This window comes from Anolis sagrei, chromosome 3 (assembly GCF_037176765.1).
Source record: "Anolis sagrei isolate rAnoSag1 chromosome 3, rAnoSag1.mat, whole genome shotgun sequence".
Lineage (NCBI taxonomy): Eukaryota > Metazoa > Chordata > Lepidosauria > Squamata > Dactyloidae > Anolis > Anolis sagrei.
In genome coordinates, this window is record NC_090023.1 from 211,562,419 (window position 1) to 211,572,698 (window position 10,280).

The following is a 10,280-nucleotide window of genomic DNA, read 5'->3' on the forward strand; positions in this document are numbered from 1 at the left end:
GATTGCTCAGGATTTGCATCTTTTTATTTCTGAGTCTTGCAGATTTGTTTCCTGAGACCTGTATCATTGTTTGGCACAGAACTGGTTCACAACTTCCTGGGGTGTCCAGCAGCTGGTTGGTCCCTTGCCCAAAAAACCCCAGCTGTCATCCCTCCCCACATCAAGGAAATTCCCACCTGGAAGCCATGATGTCAACAGAACCTTCAACCAATCCTGGCATGGATACTAGCCTTTTCTGGGCAATTAGAGAATGAAATGGGAGATTTGAATGGCTGTCAAACCATGCTGGCTGGCTGGCTGGCTGGCTGGCGGGGGGGAGGGGGTACAGTAAGATAACTTTATATATCTATCTATTTAAAGCATTTGGTCTTACTTGAAGTGTAATTCTGGGAGAGTGCTATAAGGTGCATAGCAGTTTATTGCAATGCTGTCATTTATTATGGCCAGGAGACAAAATGAGTGAGGATAACAAACTAGAGAGAAGTGCCATTTTATTTTCTGCTTTAGAGAGAAATTATATGTTAGCTGGATCCTACCAGAAACAACTCTATAATTACTGGCCAGTAAATGGAACACTGGCAAAATGTTATTTAGACATTCATCAATCCTTTGCCACATTGCCATGGGAATCTTAATGCTTTGATAATTTTTCTCTTTTAAAAAATAAATTACAGCAAACTATTTCCAGTTCTGATTTATAAACATCATCCTTTTCTCTAAAAGGAGCTAAGCAAGAAAACCAGAGGCTGGGATGATCTTCATGAAAAGTGTCCCTCTATAGCTTCCATTAATTTTACATGCTTGAATGGTTTTTTTTAATTGACAGATGGGATACAGTTGTGACAACACAGGATGGGAAACATATTTTATGAAAGTATTCCTTATCTGATAAATGTTTCGGCTTTCTTCCCTTCAGCCTAAGTGAGTGAACACATAATAGGCAGATACCCCTGAAGAGTTTATGGTCCAAATGTAATTATGATGCTGTATCAGACACAGTCTAGCAGCATGATGTTGAGCATATACTTTCTCTTTAAATATGCAAATAGTCATATCTTCTACTATTAGCAATTTATTAGGAAGTAAACTTGTCAACATGAACTGCATAGTGATTACCTTATATTTATGCCCTGTAGACAAGACCATAAAAATAGAGTGGGGGTAGGAGAAAGAAATATGTTTTCCACACCAGTGGGAAAGAGTAACGCATAGAATATACAGTTTCATATACGATAAGTATGAAACTGGAGAAGCAACACAGTTGAACCCTAGGAAGAAACCTCTGTACATACATATGGTAAGCAATCACTCTAATATGTATTATTTATTTACATTATTTTTTATTATGTCTTTCTCCGAACATAGGGACTCAAGGGTGTTTACAGAGCATACAAATGGTATAATATTCTGTTGATATTCCATGCATTAACCATGGAATATGATGGCACATTTGAAAGAACAATTAGCAAGACCACCTGTTGTTTTCTTTCTCCTGGAGTTTATATAAGTACTTTAAGATGTTTTCTTTTTCTTGGTGCCTTTTTATTCCTTGATACATGATACAATTCACTCAGAGTTTCACATTTAACCTTTCATTGAGATCCTTAGGTGAAATCCTTCACTCAGTTCTACCACTATCATAAACATGGTTGGTGGGGATGTTTTTCAGTTCTCAGATCTGACCACTCTGGTACATGCTTTGGGGCCCTTCTACACTATGGAAAATGCACAGAAAATTCCAGTTCCTTGTGGATTTGTTGCCCACACTGTGGGTCAAAACGATGCCTTTTTGGCAAGGGGTAGCCACATTCTCTCCTGTGCTGAACCATCATTGACATGGGAAGGGGTATGAGCATTATTATCCTGCCCTCCTTCACTCCCTTTCCTCCCTGTGATTTTTTAAAAAAGGGTTCCTTACCAAGCCTGGAGGTTTTTAAGGACTTTGTTTTCTGTCTAAATGACACAACAGACTTTTGGAGAAGGGAGTTAGGAAGGAAGTCATTTAGACATGCAACAAAGTTCTTAGAAGCCTCCAGGCTTGGTAAGGAACTTTTAAAAATGTTTATACCCAGGAAAAGAGATGAAGGAGGGGAGGATGGCACTGTGATCTCTCCTCCATGGGCTGCTTGAACCCACAGATGTAGGATTGTTGTGGAGATTGCTGTTGAGATCAAGGATGATGATCTCAGAAACAATCTCCACCAGCCCCACACCTCCAAAGATGTGACTCTTGGTGAAATGTCCAAATCTTTGGAGGTGTTATTTTAACCTGAAATAGACCAGGGTTTATTCCAGGTTAAAATAACTGTACAGTGTGGATGGAGAACCACTGTACTAAACTATTTATCTGTTTTAAATGTCTTTTAATCTTTTTTTTAGATTGCCATTTAGTAGCCAATAGTGAAAGGACCAAGGTAGTGACATCTCCATCCCATCCCCTGTTTGGATATCAGCCAGCACATCAACAACTTAAATCAAGAAATAGTTTTCTAAGATCTACAGAGACATTTGCTGGAACACCTCAGCAAGCGAGAGTCCAAAAGTGGCAGGCTCAAACCCAGAACCTCAATCAATGGCTGATACCAAATGAGAGACTCCCCCCTGGGCATACAGAAAACTGGGCGACTTGGAAGGCGCTGAACAGACTGTGCTCTAGCACCACAAGACGCAGAGCCAACCTTAAGAAATGGGGCTACAAAGTGGAATCCACGACATGTGAGTGTGGAGAAGAGCAAACTACAGACCACCTGCTGCAATGCAACCTGAGCCCTGCCACATGCATAATGGAGGACCTTCTTGCAGCAACACCAGAGGCACTCCAAGTGGCCAGATACTGGTCAAAGGACATTTAATCAACTATCAAGCTTGCAAACTTTGTGTTTTGTTTGTTTGTTTGTTTGTTTTGTTCTGTAACACAATTGTCTGGTTGCCCCTGACATGATAAATTAATATTTGAATAGTTCTAATATTTTAATATTATAAACAGTTAAAACTTATTTAAATACTCACCTTTATATTATTTCTTAAAATTGCAAGCAGCCTTTTGTCCCAATTTTGTGATGGGAGAGGAAATATTAGTTGTTATTATTATTATTATTATTATTATTACATCATATAAATGTAATAATAATAAGAATGAGAACTGCAATAGCAGCAACAACTTCAATCACCTTGTGATGTCTTGGCCTAAGATATTTTCCCTACTCTGTTCATTTCCATGTTTTGGCCTCTCTTTGGGTGGACTGTTGTTTTGCTGTTGTAATTTTAGAGTTTTTTTTAATACTGGTATTGTTTATTTTCATGGTTTCCTCCTTTCTGTTGAGAAGTCAGAGAAGTCAGCCATAGCAGAGCACCTGATGAACCAACCTGGACACAGCATATCATTTGAGAACACAGAAATGCTGGACCACTCTAACAAACACCATGTCAGACTACACAGAGAAGCCATTGAAATCCACAAGCATGTGGACAATTTCAACAGAAAGGAGGAAACCATGAAAGTGAACATAATCTGGCTACCAGTATAAAAACAAACCTCTAAAATTACAACAGCAAAATAACAGAGAGGAAACAAACAAGGACATCTAATCACCTCTCAAGAAAAGATTGCCCCAGGCACTGCCAGGCCATCAAATGCTAATCAGGGTGGTCAGTTGAAACATTCACACCTAGCTCCAAGAGACAAGAGTTCTTTGTCCCACCCTGGTCATTCCACAGATATATAAACCCATTTTCCTAGTTCCAACAGACCTCACTACCTCTGAGGATGCTTGCGATAGATGCAGGCGAAACGTCAGGAGAGAATGCCTCTAGAACATGGCCACATAGCCCGAAAAAAACCTACAACAACCCAGTTTATCCTTTTTTTCCTTCAATTGTTTATCTGGAACACTACGAATTATATCAGTAGGAGCAAGGAAGCTAGCTACACAATTTGTAGTCTTCCCTTGTAGCTATTTTTAGTACTGGTTTCTCATCTGACATACAGTCTCTCTGTGTGTGTTTGTGTGTTACCTGCCCCTCAATTTATGAACTTCATAATTAGCAATATTATGAGAATTTACAAGCCGACAAATTAGAAGAAAAATTAAATTAGAAGAGTGGGGTGAAGGAGCTGTGTGTAAAATTCCAATCATTTTACCTATTTTCTAAATTGAAATGAATTGGAAGTTGATTGTATCTAATTCATGATATTGTGAAAGCTGGCCAGATGGGAGACATTTCTTAAATCAGAAGGCAACCTAGTATCTCTCTGAAATGTTATCACAAAGACTACAGAGTTACAAAATCTTTTCAGGCATTTTATCTTGTAATTAAATCCCCTAAAAGGAGCAAAGTATGTGGATTGAAGGTTGTATATTTGTAATTGTTACAATGAACATTACAAAAATGCATATTTCTAAGCCACAGGTATAGCTATAGAACCAGTTTATATAACTTTCCGTGAAATGCAGTTTACAAGACAATAAACCCCCACTCTTGATCTGGGCATTAGAAATGCTTAAAAATAAACTAGCTTTAGATTAGGAATTTAACATATGGAAAATAAAATTATGTTTTTCTAATGCTAATAAAATATAAATATTCGTTTTCATGATGCATAAAATCTTCATTCAGGAAGACTCATTACTGAGGAAACAAGCCAGACCTAATTTTTCCACACACTTTTCTACTTTTGTAGTTATGAAGATCTGTCTAAGCAACTGGACTGAGCAATGACCAATTTCATCCTGAGCAATGACCAAGTTTTTGAACATTTTTCTCTAGAAATGTGAAGGAGTTTGTTAAAAACTGAGAAAAATCTGTCAAAGTTACATCTTAGGAACCTAGCTGTGGTTACATCTTAGGATTCTAACAGTGCAGCCCCATCAGCTTTCAGTGGTATATCTTTTTCAACTAGCTCATAAAGGAAGGAGGGTGTCGAACTGTGCAGACAAGTGAAGCAAATGAGAGGAACAAATTGTTTCCTTCTCTGCTACCTTCCCTGTCAGTTTCAGAATGGTCTGCAGTGCGTAGGTGGATTCTATACTACTGTCATAGGTTCTGAGATTTCAGCTTTTGTAGAATGAACTGGTGGTATATTTCTGACAAAGGCCAAAGGATGGAAGTTGTATTAGTAGGTATGTTAAAGAATAATTAAAAGTGTTAGAAAGTCTTGATGTTGTTCCAAATAACAGTGTAATTGTGTGTTTCTGAAAGCCAATGAATCCTCATACCTAAGGCCTTTTAAAAAAAATCTTCTATAGCTAGAAGTGGATGGCTTCAATATTTTCAGTCCTATCTCGATCTAAAAGGAAGAAAAATACTGGAAAATGATGTTATACTCTGTGGATAGACCACTTTGATTCTGTTGTTAAGAGGGAGACCTATGAAAAATACAGTCAAACTTCCACTCCAAACAGATTGCTGCAATCTAATAAGTTATTCTACATGGCCATTGCTGTAAAGGGCAAGCTGACAAAATTAGTTCCATGTGAAGAATTTAAAGAGGCAAGTCAAGTATATGGCAAATGGGTTAGATCTTCTGCAACACAGCATGACTCATTTGCACTCACCAGTCTGATTAAAACTCCTTTATTAATATATGCTGACTGAGCTCATTATATCTGTTAATCCAAAGTTTTTGCATATTAAACCCTTAGTTCCAGGTTTGATGATATGGTAAAATGCTGTCTTTGTTGCACTCTGGCACTGAAACACCTTTTTACCCAGCACCACGCATGAGACCAAGAGTTCTATCTAAGAATGTTTATTCAAACAAGCTGGGGAAAAGGGGAAAAAAAGCAATTCCAAAAGGGTCAGGAGAATGGCAAATACAAAAGTAGAAGAAATCCAAAAAGGTTAAAGTCCATAAAGTCAAAAGCACCAAAATCCAAAGCATTACTGCAAGCATAAATCCATAAACAAGGCAACAGGAACTTTTCCAAGGTAAACCCTTCTAGGAAACATAGGCATGAACTTGGACAGGAAACTTAAAGATACTGGAAACATGAACTTGAGAGTCGAGATAGCCATACTTTGCCAACATTGTCTCCTCTTAGAGTGTAAGGCCAACATCACTTAATTTAAGCCCTTCCAAATAGCCATGAGGTCATGCCGAATGCGCCTGGGCTTCAAGGCCTTTTTACAGATTCTTCCAGACTGTTGAATTAGTCGGTTTTTTTACTCTCTCTGATCTCAAGCCTAATTTTATCTCACAAGAAAATTCCCCATCACCCAAAAGGCGATTCCCAAGGCAATTGGTTTCACTATCCCAGGTTGCTTGAGGATGATCACTGGAATGCAAAACACCATCTTTCCTAGGACTGACAGACTCATCACTTTGAAATCCAGCAGGCCCCTCATCCTCCAATATGTCAGAAAAGTCAGAGAAATCCTCAGCTGCTGCAACCAGAATTGTAATTCTAGTTACAATTTCTCATCTTTTCCTTTTCCTTTTGTATTTGACAATTTCATTTTGCTTAGATTATAGCATAGTATTGTATGTTTGCAACTTAGCATAATGCTTAAAAGATTTTTAAATAGCAAACCTTCAATAATGAAACTTAATGAAACTATTACTCACACACCAATCCTATTATGGTTATTTAAAAATAAGTATCGTGGTTCAATAAAATTATTTCCCCTAAATGCACATTTGTTTGTTTATTCCTGGAGAAATCCAATCGAGTCCAGTATGTTTACTTCCAATTCATTATGGCTGTCTTCTTTAATGGGCCAGAGCTGGTAACAAAGAAAACTGGGGCAAATGAGCTGCAAAAGTATATGAGCTTTAACAGTCCATCTTCTTTACAGGTTGTGATAAGTATGTGTGTTTGAAACATTATTCCTTTCATTTGTGAAATGGGATGATGTGTTTTCACAAGGCAGTAAAAACCTCTGTCATTTCTACTTAGGGATTTTGCAATCTCCATAATATTGTAGCAGCAAGACAAAGTGTGAAACCCAAATCCAAACTGATAATGGAGATGTTGTTTCAGTTTTGGTTTCTCCACTTACAAAAACTCTTCTGTTGTGAAGAAGCTTCTACCAACAAAGCAGAGGTAGATTGTTTTCTGCACTCCTTCCCTTATTAAAGTAACCAGTACTACCTTCCATACTATATTGAAAGACTTTTTGGAAAATTTGGAGTGGGATGAAAATGGAAGTTAAAAAAAATCACAAATCTCCTTTTTCTTCATTCAACTAAAAGAAGTTTCCAATGGATGAAAAAGTATTCCAGCAACAAAGGGAAACCAACTGAAGAAAACAGTGACATTTTTATTGGAAAGTCTTGATTCTGCCATCCCTATCTGGTTCAATAATAATAATTGTGACCCCACTTTCAGATAAGTTGTCATGCTGTGATAATTGTCTCTAATGGCACTGAGAACAGACTTTCAACCTAACTTGCAAAGTAATTAATTTCTACATTCAGTATTTCTTTTTATCTATGTTGTATTCATCAAGAGTTTCTGAAGTCATATTTTCCATGTGTCCTTCATGAAACAAAGAACAATAATAATTCCATACAATTTTGTTACTGCAATTTTTTATCCATTTCATGAAAAGAGCTATAAAAAGGAACCAAGCTCATTTAGATTTAGAATCTACTGCTTATGAATTTTCAGCATTGTGTGGTTTTTTTAGGAAATGGCAGACAATTCTATGGACTCATTTTTGTGGAGTAAACACCATAATAAATACTAAGAATTCAAATATTTTCCTATTTTTAATCTGGTTCAGAGGGGCATTAGAAATAATGTAATATCTTTTTTTTAAATGAAATATATAAAATATATATTTAAATGACATGCATTTCAAGTGGAGCAGTACATACCAAGACTTTCTATTGCTGTCTCAAACAGGTAGATGCTCCATGGATGCTCAGAATTCCTGAAAGGACTTAGTTCAGCAGATAACTGGGAATAGGATTCTACACTGATGAGATGTAGGCCTTTCCTGTGGTGTCTAAATAAACATTGTGAACTTGATACCTGATAGCTGCCATGACATAACGAATGAGGTTTGGATAGTGATTGACATCCTGTGTCCCTGGGCCACTCAAGCCCAGGGAATATTAATAGCCATGTATATAGTTGTGACTGGTTTCATCTCAGAACTAGCCCAATTGTTTACATAGGCTCAAAGTTGTGGTTTGCTCCAAATTCTCAGGTTGAATTCAGGGCACCCTGCAACTTTGTTTAACATGCTGTGTTAAGGTAACCTTATCCCAAGTTAGTCCTAATCAGTGCCCTGCATCATTTAGCTACCACAGAACTATACAGAACAACATGTTCTCCCGACATGAAATATTTCCTGTACCAAAACTATTTGTGCATAGAAAATAGTACATTAATTTCTAAATTGTGAAGATTCTGCTCAGTTTCTTCTCATCTTTGTTTTTCAATAATTTAAGAATAGGTATTTAAGCTATATGTATTTTATGACTACTTTTTTCCTGACCTGGAGACCAAAGGAACTGAAAATCTTGGAACTGAGTTCTTGAAGCAATAGATTTAAGAGAAATCAATTGTGCAAAATAATTTCACTACCCGTCTTCTACATGCTGTATATGCCCCTTTTAGCATAACAAATAAATCCAATCTAGTTGGCTCTAAATACTGCTAGCATAAGAAAATGCCACCCCAGTGAAATCAACTATTATTTGAAAGTATTCAATTGTTGTTCATTTTATTTCTCTGTCATTACATTGTTGAGGGTTTTTCCTTGCAAAATTTTGTATACATAGGAAAGCACCATCCACTACCAATGATGCCTCTTCTGTAGAAATATGATTAAAACATGCATATTTAAAATAAAAATCTGTGATTCTCCATTAATGGAAAATTTCCCTTTTGATATAGAGAACAGTAGACTATTCAGCATTATATGTTAAGCTACCAAGTTGTGAGCAGGACAATTAATTATGTGCATTACAACAGTCTTTTAATCAAGTGATATAAGTCAGTTTAAATATTCAGATACCATAATTTGTGATGTTTAAGAGGTAACAGGATTTTCTTGTAATTGACATGTGACTTCTTAAACTTGTATCAGTTTTCAACGGAGATGAATAACTTTAGTCAAACAACAAAACTAATGAATTAGTCATGATAAGAAGGCTAATATCAACCTTTGCTAGAGGTTTTGACATTGTATCTATTTATGACTCTAATGATCAAATTCTTTCTGTCACTACTCACACTTGATCTTCATGTCTTGAGCAAAAGGTCTGATAAGTGATTTTTCATGGTACACTGAATTTTCTCAGAGTTCTCCAGGTGATTAGAAACTCTAGTTTCACCATTTTCATGACTGCCTAGTGTATTCTATCCTTTTCTAGTCAAAAGTATAACAAAAAATCTCCCACCAGCCTTTGGCTTCACCTTATGAGGGATAGAGCTTATTAGTACAGCCTTGGCTGGTGAGAGAAGCTCACATGCACAGCCCTCTCTCTCCGTGGGTCATTTCCACGGCAGGTTAATATTGTATTCCTATTGAGAAGCTCCCCAATTGCTGTATCTGGATGTTTGAAATCATCTATAAAGAACCTTTTTTTGGAAAAAAAATCTGCTTTATTGGTATACTTTAGAAAACAAGTTAAAAACCCCATTGACTCTTTCACTTTTCATTCTTCCTTTACTTGTTTTAACACTACTGCTGCCCTGTGCTACCTATAGCTGCTTTCGATTCCAGCCTAATCTACCCAGTAGAAGATATGTTGGAAAGGGAAGAAATAAATTACTGCCTTTTACCATCCTTTGCATATTCACAGAATGTTTCTTTTGATAGAAAAATCAAATAACAAGATAACATGGAATAAGTTTATTTATTTATTTGCTGTACTTATTTATTTACCCTCACTCCCAGAGGGGAGTGGGTGGCTCCAGTTCACCGCATAATGCTTTGGGACTGGAAAATCCAGGAAGAATATTTTATCCCTGTATCTCTTAGAGGGATATATAGAATAATACCAAGCTTTTATTTACATGAAAATCCAGAATATGTTCCGAACACTCCTGTTTTAGCAAATTGTAATAGTTGATAATGCTAATAAGGTGTAGCATGGCTCTCACTTATGCATCTAAATATGTTGAGGTGGGTAATACAAGTCTTGTTCAAAGGCCTCTTGCAAACTTCTGATGTCATAAGGAAAGCAATATCTTTAAAAGACATGATCATCATTCAGATGTTTAAAAATTCCACCACTTGGTTATATGCTGCATATTCCAGTCCCCTTCATGTGCTTGGTATTTAATAGTGCTGTTATCGATTTGTGATATAGAATTACAGATTTG